Here is a 22,000-nt window from a genome sequence, read left to right as displayed (position 1 = left end):
CTGCCTTTTTTTTTATTATTCATTCATGGGATGTGGGCTTCGCTGGCTAGGCCAGCATTTATTGCCCATCCCTAATTGCCTTTGAGTAGGTGGTAGTGAGCTATCTTCTTGAACCACTATAGTCCATGTGGTGTGGGTATCTACAGAGTAGAGCCGGAAAGTTCCAGTTAAGCTGCAGGGTGGAAGGGCTTGATGCAGGATTCCCAGCAACTGGCGGCAAGATGTCAGTTGGGTTCATGAATGAGCCAATTTTCACCTATTATCCCTGAGCCCACTGTAATGTAGTGGTGGCGTTCCCACATCTCCTGAAGACCACCCAGCAAACCCTATCCGGTTTGCCAGTGGCCCCCCCAGGGGAAGGCGTTGTCAGGCACTCTGTGCCCAATTGAGGGATTCTTCATTGGGAGCAGGGCGACACTCAAATCTACCCCCTGCCCTTGCCTCTGATGTCCCTTGACCAGCCCCCTCCTCCCCGCAACTCCTCCCACACAATCCCCATCCGGCCCTCACTCACCCCTGTGCTGGTCGTGGGCCTCTGGTGGGTGCATTACCAGCAGCTGCCAGCGCTTCCAGTGGCAGTAACTGGCATTGAGGAGCTGCTGGCCCCTGATTGGCCAGAGCTCTCAGCAGGAAGGCTTCCACCGACTAGGTCCTGAATTCCGGGAAAGGCCCAGCGGTGGCTACTTATGTGCCTGAAGGGCACTTAATGCTGTTGGGCTGACTTAGTCCAGCCCCATCTTTCTGGTGTTAGCACAAGTCAGCAGTGAACTTCGCTTATACACTGTTCTTGATGCAATCCTTTGTGAGCACTTTTAATGGGGAACATAGCACTTTCACTGGTATTATTTTCAGTGTTCCCAGTGGTCTATAAATCATCATATCTTTTTAAAATATTGTAGATGAAAGGTCATAATTTAAATGATTAAAAATGCCCCCTATGCAGTGAAAGCATCATATCAGCTATGCTGCCACAGGGACACACAAATAGGGTTCCACTATGTCTCTGTAGCGCCTCCTGCGGGCAGTAGCACAATCACATCGGAGTCAGAAGGTTGATCAGTTCAAGTCTCATTCCAGAGATTTGACACAAAATTTAGACTCTGCTCCTGGGCAGTACTGAGGGATTGCTCCCCTTCCAAAAGCACTGTCTATCAGAGGAGACATTAAAAACTGAGGCCACGTCTGCCAATATCTGCCCTACGTCCAACTGCATCAAAGCAGATGATCTCATTGTTGTTCGTGGAACCTTGCTCTGCACTCTGTTCTGTTGAAGAGTCATACGGACTCGAAACGTTAACTGTATTCCTCTCCGCAGATGCTGTCAGGCCTGCTGAGTTTTTCCAGGTATTTTTATTTTTGTTTTTGTCTTGCTGTGCTTTCTACAGTGCAACAATGACTGTTAATGGTATGTTAATTGTATTGTTAAGGTGCACAGGTAAAGGGCATTGTTTAATTAAATGCTGAGAGCATGACAAAGAGAGATTCTGCAGCGGGTGTGCACTGTAGGGGCTACAGTGCTTTCTCAGCCCCCACAATGACATTTTAATTTAATTTGAAAAGGTTCCTTTTAAAATTGTGTTTTTGTTATGGTGCCCTTTAAGGACCTAGCAATCTGTTTAATTAGCTTGTTTAATTCATTTTGTTAATTGTTTTATTTTATTGTATACTCAAGAAGAGTATAAAGAGAGATTCTGCAACCTGTGGGCACCAGGGGAGTTGGAGTGCTTCATCAGCCCTGGAAATAATATTTTAATTTAATTATGTAAGTTTCCTTAAAAGTTTTGCCTCTCATTACAGTGCTCTATTAAAGGGCTGTCAATGTGTTCAGTTACCTAATTTGTTAATTATTTTATTGGCACACTGAAAAGAGCATAAGGAGATAGCTGGGACACAGGATGAAGGCAGTTCAGGAGCAGATATGTGATGTTGCAGTCTGGAAATAAACTTATTAAGGAAAAGTACTCGTATCTAGTTCCATCCTTCACCAGCTGGCTTGGGATTGTGTTAACAATGACTACACATTAGCTTTGAAATTCTTTGGGGTATTCTGAAAGGTGCTATATAAATGCAAATGTATTTCTTATTGGCCTAGAGTTGTTTCTTGTGCATCTACTTTTGTGTCATGAGGAAACTTTTAAAAAGATGTAAAATAAAGTAACTTTTAAAAGGGACCGAAGAGGCCGAAATGAATCCTCAAATAGTGTAAAAGCAAAAAACAGCGGATGCTGCAAATCCAAAACAAAAACAACAATAATACCTGGAAAAACTCAGCAGGTCTGACAGCATCTACGGAGAGGAATACAGTTAACGCTTCGAGTCCGAATGACTGTTCATCAGATCAGTTCTGATGAAGAGTCATTCGGACTTGAAACATTAACTGTGTTCCTCTCCACAGATGCTGTCAGACCTGCTGAGTTTTTCCAGGTATTATTGTTGTTTTTGACTCAGTGTAATTCACTTCACTGAATTTGATATAATTGAATTCTACAATGTCCGAATGCAAGATGAATTCTTGTTTTGTCCAATCCTTTTGAAATCTTGCAAATGAAGTATTTACTGCAGTTCCTACACAATAAAGTTGCCATTTTTTATTGTTCCAGTGGTTTATAAATCAGTAGGGTAAAGGTCCGAGCCACCATGTTGTGAGTGTAAGTTGCTTTATTAAGACTGCACTTTGAATATTGTGTGCTTGTTTCTAATCGCTCAGACATGTGAGTCACATTCAGGCACCAGAAGCTGTGCCAAGGCTTGTACCAAATGGCAGAGGACTGAGTGATGAGAAAGGCAGTTGAACATGCTGGTGGAAGGTTGGAAAATCTCAAGCATTTTAGGCTTGAAAGGAGGAGAATATGAAGGAAACTTAGAAACATACTAAGCAAAATAGATTACTTAAATCTTAAAGCTTCAGCAAATAAAATTTCTCTTTTTCAGCATTACTTAAATCTGTGGCATGCTTTTAAGTTTAATCGTAGGTCAAGGGGGATAAAAGTCAGTTTTGGCCTTGTTAAGTAGAATAATAGGGTTGCCAACTCCTGATGCATTCCTGAAGGACTCATCACATCATCTTCTGTCTCCAACAGCCACTCCCCACCTCCCTTGTAGTCCCCCTCCTTCCCATAGCCAATTGGAAGGAGAACAGACCAATGGGATAGGGCTTTTAGCCCCTTGTGGAAGTGGAAATTTGCACTACCAACCTGTGAGTTGGTTTGATGGCACCAAGCTGTTCCTGAGCCATTGTTAAGAGGGCCAGCAGGGCTACCCAGCCACAACCAACAGGTAGCAAATTGGGCCGGTTAAAGGCCTAGTAGGGCCTATTGTCAGAGGCCGACATCAGGGACTAGGCCAGCTGCTTGGAGATGGTCTCTAGGCAACAGACCTCGGGCACTCCAGCACTCACCAGCACTCCAGGCAGGCTTTCAGGCTCTCTTTACCTGCCTGGCCAAGATGGTGGCCATGCTGCAGCCATTTTCAAATTTAAAAAGTTGGAGAGAGCCTGCCTCAGGATGGACGTGCCCTCTCTCTCTCTCTCTCTCTCTACCTGAACTGCAGGGCTTGTCTCCTTCCAAGCTGGGAGGCCTCCTATTAGCCCTCCAGCCTCAAGAGCCCACCCAACATCCTTTAATTGAAGGATGAGCCCACTCCCTGTCTACTAATAAGCCAAATGGGGAGAATCAATGCCGGGTTCTGTTACACACACACACACACACACACAGGATGGGGGTTAATGCTCCTATTTGACTCTGACGTCGGGGTCCTGATGAAAGTCTTGCCCTTTGCTACCCCATTGGATGATCCCTGACACTCAGTCAAATGGCCTTTTTGTCCTACCTCCAGTATTTTTAGAAACAGATGATCAAAGAAAATGAAAAGAGCATGCGTATTCCTTTTTTAATGACCCATTTGGTTATTCTCTGGCTGTTGCATGGAGATGAATCTTCAATTTCTGGAAGTACCAGGCCAGTTCAGGAGAGTTGGCAACTTGTTGACACAAAGGGTGATCACTAACTGGAAATGGGCTTCTGTTGGGTGATGGCGGTTGCAAAGAAAACTCTGGAATTGTTCAAGGAGCAGTTAAATTCAGCTTCTGTGCATGGATGGGTCAGATTATCTTTAGGAGATAATTATATTTTTTACTCATTGAGACAAATTTATACGTTCATGGCTGCTGTGTTACATAGCTCTGAATGTTATAGGGAATGCCAGCAGGCAATGCTACCATATTGGATGTACTGCTTAGATAAACCCTTTCTTCACCAAATTTAGCATTACTGCTAAACAAGGCAACTAGCACATTTATATTAACTATCTTATAAGGGAGGCAAATTGATGTGAATCTTAGGAGCTGTTATTGTATGGAGACAGCGCATTTGGATACACCTTTGGTGGTGAGTCAGTGAATGATAACACCACCTTGTAATTTGAATCCACCAAAAATAATATGACTATCTGGCTGGGAAACCACAACACAGAAGAATGGGTGACACACAAGCTCCATGGGCTAGATTTTCGATGTGGAGTAGGGAACCTGACAGCTGGATGATTTTGCCCGCGCTGCATCATTGCTTGCGTAGCGATCCTCAAATGTAAATTGCCTAATTGGGCAGGAGGCGAGCTTGGCATCCAGTAGAGATGCCAAACACCTCCAGGAAGTGGGAGATGCCTGTCTGGTGGCAGTGGTAAAGGCAGGTGGCAGCCTTGCTGACTGGGAGCGGGCAGCTCCTCGAGGTGGGACACAGTGGAAAGCAGCCATGGACGAGAAGAATATGGAGCAGTGCTGCTGCTGGTTGGACCCATGGGGTCAATTGTATTTGTATCTAAAAGTGATTTACTTAAGCCTCTTGTCAAACCTGACAGGCATGTATTAAGCAAACCTGTTTAGGCTCACTGGAAAATATTTTAAAATCCCAATGCCAAATGGACAGACCCCTCAACGAGTTTCTTAAAGAGCTTACATGGCTGTTAAATGGTGCCTGCCCTCCCAAACGGCCCTTTCAAAATTCAAAACTGTCCGGAAGTTGTCAGGATCCCGAGATGGTGTCCGGACTGAGAGTGCTGACTCTCTCCAGTGCCGGGTCCCCAACTCCATGGCCCTTTTGAAAATCCAGCCCCATGCATGCTGCTGAAATAACTAACAATGATGTTGAAAGACATTTTGGAGTGTGAGTGAAACTCAACACTCAAACCTGCTCTCTCCATGCAGAGCAGCAAATAACAAAACCAATGGAACCTTGAACAATAGTTCCAGTACAATGGAATACAAGCCAGAGGAAAGCATGATGCAATTGTATGGTGCTCTGGTCAGACCCCCCACACCTTGACTACCTTGTCCATTCCTGATCTCTGAGACACAAGCTCATTAAAAGCAGAAGAACAAGTGCAGAGAAGCCAGAACACTGATGACTAGAATTAGAGATCTAAAATATGAGAATTGACTGAAAGGCTTGACCTTTCGTTCAGACAATGTCTGAGAGGTGATCATTTAGGGGAAGACAAAAAATAGTCTGGAAAAAGTAAATTCACCAAAATATTAGAAATTAAATTGTGCAGGCCAGACAAGGATCTTTTTTTTTTAAATTTATTCATGGGATATGGGCATCACTGGCTAGGCTAACATTTATTGCCCATCCCTAATTACACTTGAGAAGGTGGTGGTGAGCTGCCTTCTTGAACCACTGCAGTCCCTGTGGGGTGGGTACACCCAGAGTACTTTTGAAGTTAGCAGTGATATTAGGAAATTCTTCTTCATAGAAGAAATCATTAACACTTGGAATCGACGCCCTGGAATCAATTATGAATCTGTTGTTTTGTTAAAGCCAGGGGACTTAGGATCATCCTGGATGGCTGAAATATAAATGGACTGAATGGCTTTCCTCATCATAAATGTCTTGTGAGGAAAACATTTCAACACTTGGGCTAAAGTAAGCAAGTATTGTTTTAAGTGTATCCGCCTTGTTATTTAATACAAGGATACGTTCTAACAAAAGGGGCTGCCTTATTATTTTTCTTGGCTGTTTGCCATTTTATTTCATTTTTATAATGCATGTTGCATTTGACATTTTCTTCAAGCCTCGTTCCAAACCAAATGGTTAACAATTTGATATCATCTCAAGTTCTCCCCGATCCACCGAGGTGGTTTTTTAAAAAAAAACATGGGAAGGCCTGGAGCCTCAGGAGACTCTTAAAAAGAAAAATTATGAGACCACAAAAAGTTTTTTAGAAATTAGAAAACCTAAACTAAAAGTCATTTTCTCTGGATCACCCACAAAAAACTCCAAGGTAACTCTGCACAGTGGATTTTCACCCTCCATTGTATTGCAGCTGCCAAATTGAACACAGGAAAACATTACTCGATTAAAAGGATTCTCAAGCATATTATGACTTTCATTGAACAATGACCCTTAGAAGCCAGATTTCCTTTTGTTTGATGAAAAGGGGTTAGTTGCCTTCTTTGTAAAATGGGAGTTGCACATGATTTTGCTGTGGATGATTTTGTGTAACAAGAATTTCAGAGAGACAATAAAAGACCAAATGGCCAACCACGACATGGCATCGGTTTCCCCATGTACACCGGCAACAACCATATCTACCTCGCCATCACCTCTCTGAACGCCTCCATTGTCTCGGAATTGTTACACTGCTAATCTGATGTCTGATATTGGATGAGCAGATATTTCCACCAACAAGATATTGGGAAAGCCAATGAACGTCGTTGTCTTTAGTCACTGCCACAAAGTCTGTTCCCTCACCATTGACTCCATCCATCTCCCTGTTTGAGGCTGAAATAGCCGATTTGCATCTTTGGTGTTATATTCAATCCTGAAATCATATTCCAACCACACTGTCACTCCTTCATTGAGACCACCTATTTCCACCTCCCTAATATTGCCCAACTGCATCCATGCCTTAACCCACCTGCTGCTGAATTCCTCATCCTTATGTTTGTCACCTCTAGACTTGACCATTTCAATGACTCCTCACTGGCCTCCCATGTTCTACTCTCTGTAAACCAAGTCTCTGCTGCCGCATGTCCTAACTCATCATCCATCGCCCCTGTGCTCGCTGACCTCCATTAACACCTGGTTAAGCAATATCTCAATTTTAAAATGCTCCTCTTTTCCGTTCCCTCCGTGGCCTTGCCAGCACCCCTCCCCCATCTCTGTCATCTCTCTCAGCCCTACTGCTCTCCCTGTGCTGTGCTAATTCTGACCTCTTATACATCCCCACTTTTAGTCACTCCACCATATTGGCTGAACCGTCAGCTGCCTGGGCCCTAAGCTCTGGTATTCCTTTCCTAAACCACTCTGCCTTGCTGCCTCTCTTTCCTCCTTTAAGACATTCCTTAAAGCTTAACTTTTTGGTCATCTGAGCTAATAACTCCTTTGTGGCTCAGTGTCAAATTTAGTTTGATTACTCTCCTGTGATGTGCCTGGGGACACTTCACTGTGTTAAAAACTCTGTATAAATTCAAGTAGTTGTTGAGGGACATATATGGGGGTTACATTTACATCTGAGTTGTTAAAGATATCAATAAAAGCACACAATAATCAGGGAAAATGATGAATTTCTGGTGTAAGGTGGAGTTGAAGGACAGATATGGAACTTCAAGTGGCTACTGCAGTGGAGATCAAAGACAGAACTGTTAATGTTGCCATAAGTGACTTAGATCCAATATCCAAGAAGCAATTAGAACTGTCTTTAGCTGATTTGGAGAATGCTTAGCGAGCAGCTATCAAAAAGGCCCAATGTTCCACAATTGAGCAGGTCAGTAGGCATTAAGAGATGATGGCTTTCAGCAGTAGCTTGCACAGAGAAGCACAAACAGCTGACCAACAATAATATCAACTGCTGTTCTACAAGCTTGACACGAGTGCCTTCTGGCACTGCCTTGGATTTCTGCCCACAGCATCTTCAACGCAAGGCGTTCTTAGCACTAATGAAGGTCTAACAAAGTTATTTGTAGATAAAGGTAGAAATCCCCCTGAATCATCGATAACTCATTCACCAGTTAGCTCACCAGGCAACCATCACTGCTGGTTCCTCAGTTAGGAGTAAACAGCACACAGAATTACACAAGTTGCAATGTTAGTGCGACCAAAACCCATTGAAGACTCAGCCAGAAAGTGAAATCAATTTATTTTTTATTGTATCTTATTTTATTATTTTCTTGTGCAGAAAAGGAAGTACAACTTTTTTCAAGGAAGCCAGCTGAATGCATATAATTCGTAATCTAATGCAACAATCAGTTTAAGTCCAATACAAAATTATTCAGTGCAATAAGTGAATGGGTTTTAAATTAAGCCCTATTATAGTTACTAATCACAGTGATCTTTGTTGAATACAATGAATCCATCTCTCACCTGCATTTTGAGGTGAGGGTCACATCATTGACATTGTCACTTGGTAGTACAGAACTTGAGCATTGCTTAAAAAGAGAGACTTTTTATGTTGAAGCTTTTTGTCTTGCACTCATCGGGAAAATTCGCAAGAAAATACCAATGTCAGGGGATACAACATATTTATACTTTATGAGAAGAGAGTGCTGACTGGTTTTCAAGTAGACTCTGATCAGTAGAGGCATTGCCATGGAAAATGCACCAGTTAACTGCCAAGCATTGTTTGAAATTTAAACCAGGCAGCTTGACTCTGATTGGTCAAGTCATTGCCCTGGGGAATGAACCAACAAATGGCTGTCACTTATTTTGTTTAGGTGAAACAGCCACAATGTGTGCACATGTTCTGTCTGTCGGCGTTGTGCCTGTCTCACCTAATCAAAATAAGTGACAGCCATCCACTGGTTCATTCCCCAGGGCAATGTCTTGGCCAATCAAAGTCAAGCTGCCTGGTTTAAATTTCAAAAATATCCTTGGCAGTTAATTGTCAGTCACAATCAATGGCTGCATTCTCCATGGCAACGCTTCTACCAATCAGATTCCAACCAATGAGCATTCTCTTCTCATACAGTATAAATGTTGTTTCCCCTGACATTGGTATTTTCTTGCGATAAGCGCAAGATGAAAAACTTCAACAAAAAACATATTTGCATTTATATGTTTATATCCAGGTGAGGACGCCATAGCATTGTTAATGCATGTATCAATGTCTGCCTAAAGTACATTCAGCGATCCCTTGTGGTTTGGGAAACCAACAGTTTGGTATAACTGTGGCAGCCTGTGGGCTGGATTTTACACTTTCTGACTGGGTGAGTGAGGTGGAACAGGAAGTGTGTGGTCTGCTTGCTCCTGCCCCCCCCCCCACCCTCCACCCCCTCAACATGATGAATCAAGCGTTGGATGGCCAATTTGGCCAATTAGTGGTCACCCAGCGGGAAGGCAGTCAACTAGCAATGGGAAGGGGGGGGAGGCCCACGTCCAATTTTGCATCTAGGATTGGACATCAGGTGGGAGAGAGGTTGGGCCGCGAACTGGAAGTCGGTCATGGTCACTAATTTAAAGGTCCCCTGCCTTCTCACTCTCCCTTTATATTTTTAAAAAAACTGAATAAATAAAATCTGCTACCAGCCAAACACTACCACCATCACCAGCTGATTCTGCTGCTACAGGTGGCAAGGGTTCCCTTTATCGTCATTTTCATCAGCCCTCAGGCCGCTACTCATGCCCGGCACAAATCACCCCTGACGGTTTTCAATAGCTTGTTAATTGTTTTTTTTTCAAAATGGCATGCAGGCTTCTGATTTTGGTGCCCACTCGCCTTCTGAATTATTGGAGACGGGTGGAATGACGTCAGTTTGCTGACCCTGACATCATCACACTGCTTTTTAACGTAAGCGCGGCCCGCCTGATTTGTGTCCATAAATTCTAGCCCTATGTTTCCGATTAGAATATAAGTCATTGTATGTTGAAGCAGCACGCTCATTCCTTAACACGATAGTAGATGAAGTAGTGACAGAATTGCGTGACCCCTTCCACAAGTGCATAGCTGATTATTGGGGCAGGAAGGCTGGGCCTGTGGTGATTGTTACTATGACTGGCAGCACATTGCAAATGATCAATGTCCCTGTAGGTCATTGTACAATAGGTAGAACATGTAGAATCATACAGAAGAAGGCCACTCAGCCCATTATGCCTATACCAGTGTTTGACGGAGCTAGCCAAATAAACTTCATTGCCCAGCATATTTTTTTCCCTTCAAGTATTTATCTAATTCCCTTTTGAAAGTCACTATTGGACCTGATTCCATTGCCATTTCAGGCAGTGCCTTCCAGATCACAACAACTCACCGCATAAAAAATCTCTCCTCATGTCACCTCCCACCTGAGTGAGCCTGAGCTGTAATGGGCCTCTGTGCCTCCTATCATGCCAGGTAGATACACCGGTTGTAGTAGACTCAATGCCTGGAGTAGAGTGATATATATAAACTAAATAGAAATAAAAATTTAATTTACCTGTTTCCTCCACCCCTTACCACTGTTAATTCTTTGCCCAGATATAGATCTGCGGTCTGGCCAGGCTATTAGTCAACTATTAGATGTGACTATTACCGAGCATTTCAATTGTTGGTATTGCGGAGCCAAGGCATCCACATGCATGCATGTCCGACAAGGATCAGTGATACCAACAGGAGGAGAAACATGCCCGATTTCTTCTTCCTATCACTGAAACATTGAGATGCATTTTACCACCCCTACCCCTATTCCGACAGGGATGAGCTGACACCACAAACCAGCCTGGATCCTTCCTGGTCCACACGGCTGAGTAAACTCACCAAACAATGAGTGCTTGAGCGGCTGTGTGGAGGTGTAGAGCATTGGACACCTTGGTGTTTTGCCACATGTTAGAAGGATGCAGGTTTGGTCTTCTATTCCCCTGGGAGGTTGAGTTTAGACATATTGTTGTGCAGATGTTTTGAACAAAAGCCAGATATGTTCCCAACAGCGAGAGCAGAAAATTGAAGAGACAGAGTCCGCCTTGGTTTACAGTGTTTCCTGCTAACTACCTTGGAGTGACAGAGGAGGGAATCTACCAGCAGGAAACTTATCTGCCCTTTTATATAGAGCTGGATTTCACAGGGAGGTAGGCAGTGAGGGGGTGTGGGGGGAGTGAGTGGGTGGGTGGGGGGGAGGGGGAGGGGGGTAGTTCAGACTGTTCACCCCACTTCCGCCCTTCAGAGGACAGGAAGTCCCACCCTCAAGAGCCGCTGGCCAATCAGTCTCGGCATGACCAGGGCTCAGTTACGGGTGCTGTCAGGACTGCAAGGAAGCACAGGAAGGAGAGTGATGGCCACCAGCGATAAGTAAATCCTGGTGTTTTAGGGCAAGGATGGGTAAGGGTGCCTAGAGAGCGGGAGAGGGGCGTGGGGGTGCCAGGTTTTTGGAGGGCAGGTGAGGAGAGGAAAAGAAGGGGGTGGTGGCATCTTGTGGAGGGGGTGGTGCAGGGTGGGTGCAAAGAGTGGTGCCACCAATGAGCACTGGGCACCCCTGGTCGATGAGCCCTCCCTTTCCTTTCTGCCTTTTCAAAGAAGCCGTTTCAAAAATGACCTTTGCACTCTGGCCCGCCGGCCTAGTGTTTTATGACAGTGGAGGCGGATTGAGGCACTTAATTGGGCAGTTACAGGTCTCATAGGCCTCAAGTGGGTGGCCTAGTGGTGCCTTGCCTACCACTGCCACTCCCGCCCCCCCACCTCCCCCCCACCCCACCATACCATGGGAAACAGGTCAGGCGTGGGCAGGAGGGTGGTTGCCTGGGCACCTGAAATATATTGCAAACATCCACCGGCTGAAAACGCGCCCGGCAGGGGAGGCTGTAAAATCCAGCCTGTAGCAACCACTTCGGGTGGAAGAAAATCTTCTGCCCATCTAACTGACCTACCCACAGTGTCCCAGTGATACATCTCTAATAACCCAAAATTCCACTTGTTGATTAAGAAAAACCTATTCTCTTCCTTCTACGCTGGTCATCAAAATATGCATCTCAAGCATTCCCTATTTTCGCTTGTGGTCCTTGTTTTATAAATATGACCCTTTGACCTTTAATTCTGTGCATAGTGAAAAAAAACTTATTTGGCTCCAGTTTGTTCTATCACTTCACAGTTTTATTTTTTTTTAACGTATCCCCTCCCAGTCCTTTTTTAAGGGAGGAAAGACTCAGCCAGGATAAGCCAGTCTTTCCTTTTTATGTAATTCCCTTAAACTCTAGGATCAACTGTGTAACCCTGCTCTATATCCTAGAATGTGTAGATGTATTTAAGGGGAAGTTAGACAAGCGTATGCCGGAGAAGGAAATAAAGGGTTATGATGGTAGATTTAGATGAGAAAAGATGAGAGGAGGTTTGAGTGGAGCTTAAACACCAGCATAGACTGGGCTGAATGGCCTGTTTCTGTGCCATATATCCTACATTATCCTATGTAATCCTACGTAATAAATGACTCTGATAGCAGAATAGGTGACTAGTGTATGGCCCCAGAAAGATAGCCTCATAGAGATTCAGGGCCATGCCAAAAAAATCAGCGCACAGAAAAGTGAAAAACAGCAAAAGAAAGAAGAAAAGGAAATCCCGTGTGGAACTCCCAATTTGACAGTAAAATTCCAAGCTTATAAATCGTAATTCCTAACATCTTGGGCCAAGCAAGCTTTCCATTAGTGACACATAAAATGGGCATGATGTCAAACTCAATTGAGCCCAACTTGCATCCATTCACTAAATTGATATTATCCCGCTGGGAGCTGTGTTTTTTTTAAAAAAAAAATGTATTTAAATTCTATTCAAATTAGTAAACTGTGGTCCACAGCCTAATGAGCTTCCAACAGCATATCGCAGAACAACGACAAGGAATACAAAATAGGAACATGTCACCATTCTGCTCATCCAAATCTGACAACGTAAATATTTAGAAAGTTCCATGAATGGTGCCCATCAGTCGACCTCCTCGTGTCAGCTTTGACTTGGCACTCTCACCTCTGAGGTAGAAGTGCATTAGTGGGGATGTGCAACATTGACCTTCAGAGGAGGCCGTTAAACCAATGCCCCTTCTGCCCATTCAGGTGAAAGAAGAGGAGGGGAGTTGTGCCAACCAACAATGTCCCCTCTACCAACATCATCTAGCCATTTATCTCAGTACTGTTTGTGGGGGCTTGCTATGCGCAGATTGGCTACCTAATTTCCTTACAGTAGAATATAGACTAACCGCACTTCAAAAGCACTTCATTGACTGGGAGGCATCCTTAAGTCATGGAAGGTGCTGGATAAATACAATTTTTTTTTGCATTTCATATCATTGTATTTAAATAAGAACATTTTTTTGAAGGTATTAATAGAACAAAAGTTTTACATTTCGCCAAAAATTGTGAGCATATTCTGCATGATTCAGAGCCCAAACCTGGTGTTAAATGGCATGTTCTCCTGCATTAACTTCTCTGGCTGCAAGCTGTGTCACTACATCTTTAGTGCTAGGGCAGGTCAGGTCAGATATGGGGGAGGGGAGAACAGGAGTTTTGTTTTAACTTGGTAATTGGGTTCACACTAGATGGAAACCAGATTTGTCCCAGTCTGAATTGCAATCGGGTTGATCATGAAGGAAAATTCTGCTTTTCAATTTTTTTTTGAAGGGTGCGAGAATCAGGGCCTTGCCAACAATCTCTCGGAAATTCATTTTTGGAACTTGGTGAATTTCCATTTCCATTTGGTTGACCTCTGAGCATTGAGTTCACCCATTTTAAAATCCAGACATGTTGCCACATTCTTGCTACTTTGAAAAAATCTACGTAAGACCGTTGCTTGAATAGCAAACTTTGCAGCAGCACATAAATCTCCATCTGGCCTATATATTGGAGCATAACGATGGCTTAAAGGAACAGTACAGACAAGTGAATACATTGCTGTATTCTGGAGAACTCCCGTCTGCATGAATTTTAGTCCTATACACCACCTACTTTTAGCTAGTATAAATTACTCTAGAATCAGAACCTGGGATGGTTTATTCTTTTTAGTATTTACGTGCATGGGCTAAGAGCATCCAACCAATTTAGGCTGTGTAGTTGGTTGTTTGCAGCACTGATAATGTGTCTGCTCAGCTTTTTTTAAGATGGAGGCAGTGGACATTAAAAAGGAAAACATCCTCTTTTGCAGGTTTACTGCAAATGTTAATCATTTAACCTCTTATAAATACCCTCTGAATTTTTCAGAGGGTATTTATAGAGAATGAGGTCAGTGGTGAAAGTAGAGGAATTATTTCAGTGGTATATAATATAAAAGCTATTTCTCCTATATTCTCCCTGTAGCAAGCTGGTATTTTATCTGGCACAGGCCTCTATTCAAGCCTAGATCTTGTTTTCCTAGGTGGAAATCTCATTTCTCCTCCTCTGATAGTTCAGTCGATTAAGGTAGTTGATGGTTACGCAGACTAGGTATACACCATGCCCAAGCCCCAGTCAGTGGTGAATAGATTGGCATTGGTCAGGTAGTGGTATAGAAGCTACAACTATTGCAGTGTCCCTGCATTAGGGGATCCTCCATTCTTGATCATAATCTACTGTCTTCTGCTTAATGTGAAATTGGGTGAATGTCAGGAACAGGAGGAGGCTATTTGAGCCCTCTGAGCCTGTTCCAGCATTCAGTTCAATCATGAGTAACCTGGACCTTAACTTGACCTACCTACCTTAGCTCCATCGCCCTTAATACCCTTTCCTAACAAAAATCTATCTATCCCTGTTTTGAGATTTTCAACTGATTTTCAACCCAGCCTCAGCAGCTTTTTAGAGAGAGTTCCAGATTTCCATTGCCCTCTGGATGAAGAATTCTTCCTGACATCACCCTCGAACAAACCGGCCCTCATTCTAAGGTGCTCTCCCCCCACCCCCCGCCCCGTTCTGGATTTGTGCCCCGCCACCCCCTGCTACCCAGGTGAAATAGTTTCTCTCTTTCTACCTTATCAAATCCTTTAATCATCTTAAACACCTCAGTTAGGTCACCCCTTTATCTTCTATAGTTAAAGGAATACAAGACTCGTCCTCTGAATTTAACCATTGTACCCCTGGTATTATTCCATTGAATTTGTGCTGCACCCTCTCCAAGGCAAGGCAAATGTATCCCATAACTGAACTCAGTACTCCAGATAGGGCCCAACCAGGGCTCTATGTATCATAATTTCCACCCTTTGTATTCCAGTCACTCTTGAGCTTAGAAGCCAACAGTCCATTATTCTTCCTGATCAATTCTTGCACCTGTTCACTGGCTGTTGAGTGAGGACAGTGAAGGATGGTCACTTGGGAAAAGCTACAGAGCAATCCAAGAGGGGAGAAAATTAGGAGAGCAAGAAAGTTTAACTAAAGCCATAAATGTAGATTCTCCCACTCCACCCAATTGCATAGAACATTATCACATGACTATACTTCACTGGCTGTAAAGTACTTTGGGACATCCTGAGGTGGAGAAAAGGTACTATAGAAATGCAAGCCTGACTTTCTTTCTGTTCCTCCCACAGAACAATTCTCTATAATATGCATCATGCATGTCGAGAATTGCATTAGCACCTTGTGCCATTTTGAGAAGAGTATTTTTAAAGAGGGGAGATGAGTGATGGTAACAGGGATATACCTCTCCCCTGGGGTGTCATTGCTCCTAGCACAGGTTCCTTCTGTTTTTATTCATTGACGGGTTGGACGGAGGTCTTGAGGCAGTGAGTAGTGTCTCTGTCTCTGAGCCAGAAGCTCCAGGCTTGAATAGCACTCCAGGACTTGATGGCCTAGAAATGTGCGTTCATATCATGGCCAAACAGGTTGTGTATCAACCTGCAAAGCCTTTCAACACATGCCAATGTCAGACAGTAATATTGCAAGAGGTTACTGGTCAGCCATGTGAATGGAAAGAAATTGGAGACTCTACCATCACTACCCATAGCTCCAGACTACAACATGCATGGAAAAGTGCATGTTGTCACAGCAACTAAGACTCCTTTGTGGGGAGGCGGTGTGCTGTTGACTGCCTAGCCGGAGTGGATCAGGTTGGTGCCAACAGCAATGGGGTTCAATCCCCAACCTAGCTGGGATGGATTCGGGATCTGGGTCTTGCCCTACCTTGGTGGAGATCTTGGCACTGTGGGTCAGACCAACCTTCGAGCAGAGAACTGGAGAAGATGATGAGTTGGGAGCATTGCTGGCAAAGCTGGCTTTTATTGCCCATTCCAGATTGCCCTTAACTGAGTGGCTTGCTAGACCATTTCAGAGGGCATTTAAGAGCCAAAGAATATTACTGTGGGACTGGAGTCACATGTAGGCCAGACCAGGAAAGGACGGCAGATTTCCTTCCCTAAAAGACATTAGTGAGCCAGATGTGATTTTATAACAGTCTTGTAGTTTCATGGCACCAATACAGAGACTAACTTTTTTTTGCCGGATTTATTCCTTGATTGAATTTTAATTGTCCTGTTATGATGGTGAGATTTGAACCCACAACTCTGGAGCATCAGCCCAGCCCTCTGGATTACTAGTTTAGTAGCATAACCACTATGCTATCATTCCCAGCGACATGAAAGCATATTGTTGGTTTCATTACATCATGATATATATATATCTAGGTGTGTCTCAAAATTCTGCAGTGTAAAGAAATATAAAGTACAACTCTTATGCACCAGCAGAATGAGTTGATCCAAACAATGGCCCCAGGAATCCAGGGGAGATGCTCGGGTATAATAACTGCAAAGGCTGCACTCGCCAGTGCTTTCCAGCGCTAACCCAGGTGGGTTTTGCAGGGTCAGAAGGGTGCCGATGGGCACATGCATTACCAAGGACTCAACTCTTATGACCCCTTAGAGTCAGATGTTCCAGACACTACCCATTATTTGGGGAGGAGAGGGCAAGGGCAGAAGGAAAGGTTGTGTTGCCTTCATCACTCTTTTACAGCTCCAGTCCTACCAGCCGCTCCTCAGATTCCAGCCTTCCACCAGTGGTGGTTGTGCCTTCAGCTGCCCAAGCCCTAAGCTTTGAAATTATCTCCCTAAACCCCTCGGCCTCTCTCCCCTCCTTCAAGACACTCCTTAAAACATAGTTCTTTGACCAAGCTTTTGGGCATCTGCCCTAGTATCTCCTTGTGTGGGGGTGGGTCGGTGTCAAATGTTGTTAAATAAACACCCCTGTGAAGTGCCTTGGGATATTTTGTTGTGGTAAAGACACTGTGTAAATGCAAATTGCTGTTGATGGGACCCACAGCAGGTGATCTTCAGTAATATTCTGGGTCCCGACTGTTTGAGAGAATTGGGAATTCCCGAACAGGAAGCCACTTCCTCTCCTCTTTCCCAGCCCCATTCCTTTCACATCATAGGCTTTGAAAGGGATGGGCTGAAGTCCTGCCTCTGGCAAGGCAGACCTGGAACCCCCCAGAAGCAGCGGGGACCTTTCCTCCAGTGTGCTTTGCTAGACTCCCTGTAGTGTGACATCAAGAGTCAGGAAGAACCCTCCAGGAGATTTTGCATGCTCGTTGAAAGAGCCAGTGCAGAATCAATGGGCTGAATGTGCTCCTTCTGTGCTGTACTGTTACTATTCTATGGGAAGAATTTTCGGGTCGGCAAGCGGGGGGCGGGGCCCACTCGCCGACGTGTAAAATGATGTGCAGTGACATCGGGCGGGAGTTATTTAGATTTTCAGTTCGGCGGGCACACAAAACTGTCAAAGGCCTATTAAGGCCATTTAAATAGTCCATTAAAACACTTAACGGAGCCGCCCGTCCAACCTTAAGGTTGTCGGGCAGGCGAAGAGCCCAGGTGGTCTTCGCATTTATCATCGAACCTCAACCACGGGCGGGATGAGGTTTCATGAAGGTTTCATTAATTAAATAAAGTTTTTAATCAAAATTCGTGAACATGTCCCAGCTCATGTGAAACTGTCACATGGGGTCATGTCTTAAAATATTTCCTTTTCTTCATTTAAATTTTTAAACCTTAAACTCCAGTGCCTCAGGAGATTTCTGTGCGTGTGAAAGAGCGCAGGCTTCGATTCTCCCTCCAACCCCCCCACCCCCCACCGCCTGCACAGGGAGCGTTCAGCACTTCCGGGCAAATGTCACGTTGGGCAGGCCTTAATTGGCCCGCCCACGTAAAATGGCTGTTGGACCCAATTGGGTTTGCTCCCACCCCTCCAAACACCCCCCCCCCCCCCCCCCCCCAATGGGGAAATTTCTGCCCTATGACTCGGGGGCAAAGTACCTCAACTGAGCCCCATTATTTTTGTTCCCCTTTGTTAAGGGATATGTCTAACACATCATCTTCTCTGCTTTAACATTAATGCAGTCCTCAGTGTGATAATGGGTACAGTTGAGCCATTTAGCACTTCATAATTCATTAAAAGGGCATTTTCATCTTTGGAAGTCACAATCGGAGCGTTCCAGTATTCCTCAATGTTGAGCATAAAGGTATAATTTGCTTTGTGAAAACATAATTCATATCAAGAGCAACCGCCAAGGCATTGCTTGCATGTGATATAAAATGAGATCCAACTATTCTGGGCTCTTTACCTGAAACAGTGGGGTTCATTTTTAATTAGTGAATTTAAAAGAAAATTTTGCCTTGTGCTACTGTTCACACAACAAACTGTTCACATACAAAACACCGCAGGTGCGAGAATGATGGAAATAGTCGGGGGGAGCAGGGGGTGGTAGGGGTAGTTCCATTGGGTGTCCGGGGGCATAGGGGGAAACCCCTTGGAGGGGCCGGGTGTGTGGGGAGCCCCATGGGTGGGATAGCCGGCGGGGTGGGGGGAGGTCCAGTGGGTGGGGTAGTAGGGAGGTTGGGGAGACCCCTGAGGGTTTGGGGAGTCCTGTGGGGTTGTGGGGGAGGGTGGGGGGGGGAGTCCACTGGGGATCAGGGGTGTGGGGAAGTCTGGATCTGTATGATAGTTACCCAAAAGTTAGAAGAGGTTTTAATTCTTCAAACTTTTTCTGGGTGATTATTGATGTAAACCAGTCAGAACCATCCATAGTTTACGATTTAAATCGTATTTTCGGATGGCTCCCAGCGGTGGGCACTTGCCTTACAAACCTTACCTGGAAACCAAAGGAGGTTCCCCTGTGCAGTGTTGGGGTACCCCACCCCCTCCGCCAATACGATGCTGGGAAGTTTGGAACTGACTGCCCAATGTTCCAGGTCTGTGGTGGAAAGTCATTGACCTGAAATGTTAATTTGCTTCTCTCGGCAGATGCTGTCTGACCTGCTGAGCATTTTTTGGTATCTTGTAAGAACATAAAAATCAGGAGCAGGAGTAGGCAATTGAGCCCCTCGAGCCTGGTCCCACCATTCAATACGATCACGGCTGATCTCATTTTGGCCTCAACTCCAATTTCCCGCCCTCTCCCCATAACCTTTCAACCCGTTAGCAATTAAATTCTGTTTTTTATCTGTTCATATTTACCATTTATTATTATACTGGCAAGATTAAAACAGATCATCCAAAAGCTCAGAAGACTCATTCACACTAACACTAAAAGTGTTTAAGGTTGTTCATTTTCTGCTGTTCATTCATGTAAATTTAATTGAATGTTGCAGCAAACAGTAAACCTGCCTTTGAGCAGAAAAACAATGCGTTGAATGAGATTTTTGGAAATTCGTGCATTTTTCATGTTAATATTATAATGAAAGCTATCCATCGGGACATGCTGTAAACCTATCGTTAACCTTGCTGTAATCCTTTCAGTGTTTTGACAGGGCTTCAGCAGTGTTAGTTACAGCCAGTCACTTGTCAGTAAATCAATCTGCCGACCCCTCCTCTGCCTACGACGTGTCATAACCAGGGCACGAAACTAAGAAAAAAAGCCCTGATCACTGCTCTTTGATAATCATGCATGGGCAAGTAGAAGTGTTGCTATAATCCATAAAATTGGTATTCCTGTGGTTTGGTTGGTAGCAGTCTCGCCTCTAACATGGTCCCAAATTTGAGCCCCACCCCAGAAATTGAGCACAAAAACCTGGGCTGACGCTGCAGTGCAGCTTCGATGAAGTGCTGCACTGTCAGAGGTGCCGTCTTTCAGAAGAGACGTTGAACCAAGACACTGCCTGTCGCCTCAGGCAGACGTAGAAAATCCCATGGCACTATTTCGAAGAAGAGCAGGGGATTTTTCCTGACTAATACCTATCCCTCAAATCAACATCACAAAAAAACAGATTATCTGCTCTTTGTCACAGTGCTATGTGTGGGAGCTTGCTATGCATGTATTGGCATCTATGTTTCCTACATTAAACCAGTGCCTGCACTTCAACAGCAGTTCATTGTGTGTAAAGTATTTTGTGACACCTGGTGGTTGTGAAAAGTGCTACATAAATGCAAGGCTTTTTTTCCCTTTTACAAGACCTTACATTTATATAGCACCTTTAACCTAGTAAGCCATCCCAAAATACTTCACAAGAGCATTCGCAAACAAAATTTGATGCCAGACCACAAAAAGAGATATTAGAGCAAGTCAGAGAGGTAGGTTTTAAGCAAAGTCATAAAGGAATAGAGAGAGATGGAAAGGTTTAGGGAAGAAGATCCCTTATCACCTCCCTCACAACTTAATTCCACTAAGATCTTACATTGGCTGCAGAGTCCACATTCTGAGAGACTTCCTTTGTTAATTTTGTTTAACACTTCAGATAAAACCATGAGCAATTGTAATGTGATCAACATGTTCATAACCCAATGGCTGTCCATTATCCTTTCTCAGTCTGCACATGAAACAAAGCAACATCTGTGTCTCCTCTTACATCATTGTGGCTTTGAAACAAACATAAAATGACAAAGCTCTAAGCAGTGTAACATCACTAGGCAGAATGGAGCCTTCTCCCAAATGGGGAGGATGCTGCAAGGAGAGTCGTCATTGAGCTACTGTCATACATCTCTGAACTGCTAACTCAAGAATGATATTAAAGAAACATTGTAAACAAGGGGCTAGCCAGGCTTCTCAACCATAGAAGATAGATGGTCTAAGAAGACCAGCATGGAGGAGAAACCTCAACAAAAAAGGCAAAAAATGAAGGCTAAATATTACATTTATGAACACATAATCACATTGCAGGGATGAATTTCTTTTGCGTCTAACTCCCACTCCACTGCGATCAGAATGGAATGAGCAGTATGGTGGTGATGATATTTAAGAGGTGATGTTGTGTCATTTTGCCTTGAGCTCTGGCTATGACCTCCACTGTAACCATCTAATGGAGAAACCGTTCAAGCACCCTCTGTCTAAAATGGCACTAATTTTAACCTGGGGCTTTGGAATTCCGTAGAGTGGGATTCTCTAGCTGAAAGATTTTAATAGGACAGTTTGAAACCTGGACAGAATGTGTGCAGATTCCTCTGCAGGATGTGTGTAACTAAGGCATAATCTTGTTCTTTATAAATCATGTTTCTGATGTTGTTACACATTTCCTCCAACCTTTAAATAAGAGCCCATGTTTCACAATTTGAAAATAGGTACAATGGTGTTTTAAAGCCATTGGTTTTGTAGATTTTTGACATTGTCTGGGTCCTCTGCCCAACCTACTTTTATCTTTAGCTCTTTAACCATGGTATGACAAGGAAAAGTGAACAAATGAGAAAGGTTTGACTGCTGTCTGAGAAGAACTGTCTTGCTTTAAGATTACATTCAAAAACAAAGAAATTATGCAAAACCTTTATAAATAACGAGTTAGATCTCAGCTGGAATGTTGTGTCCCGATTGTAGGCACCACATGTCGGGAAGGAAGACAAGGCCTTGCAGATGCAGAGAGATTTACTAGAATGGTCCCAGAGATGAGCGACTTCAGTTTTGTGGAGAGACTGGAGAAGCTGGGATTATTCTCCTTAGACCGAGAAGGTTAAGGGGAGATTTAATAGACAGCTTCAAATTTATGTGGGGCTTGGTTAGAATTATTGAGAAGAAACTGTTTCCAGTGGCAGGAGAGTCAGTAACCAGAGGAAATAGATTTAAGGTGATTAGCAAAAGAACCAGAGGTGACCTGAGGAAACTTGTTTTTTACTCAGCGTGTTGTTGTGATCTGAAAGGGCAGTAATGACTTTCAAAAGGGAATTGGATAAATACTTGA

At 44.0% G+C, this 22,000-nt stretch overlaps 1 protein-coding gene across 8 annotated transcripts in view; it reads left to right on the top strand.

Annotated features, from left to right (window-relative positions):
• meis1a (Meis homeobox 1 a) overlaps window positions 1-22,000 on the top strand; it is a 223,435-nt gene that overhangs the window by 195,972 nt on the left and 5,463 nt on the right. The window lies entirely within an intron of this gene.

Source organism: Carcharodon carcharias, chromosome 2, assembly GCF_017639515.1.
Source record: "Carcharodon carcharias isolate sCarCar2 chromosome 2, sCarCar2.pri, whole genome shotgun sequence".
Lineage (NCBI taxonomy): Eukaryota > Metazoa > Chordata > Chondrichthyes > Lamniformes > Lamnidae > Carcharodon > Carcharodon carcharias.
This window is presented reverse-complemented; position numbering and strand designations above follow the sequence as displayed.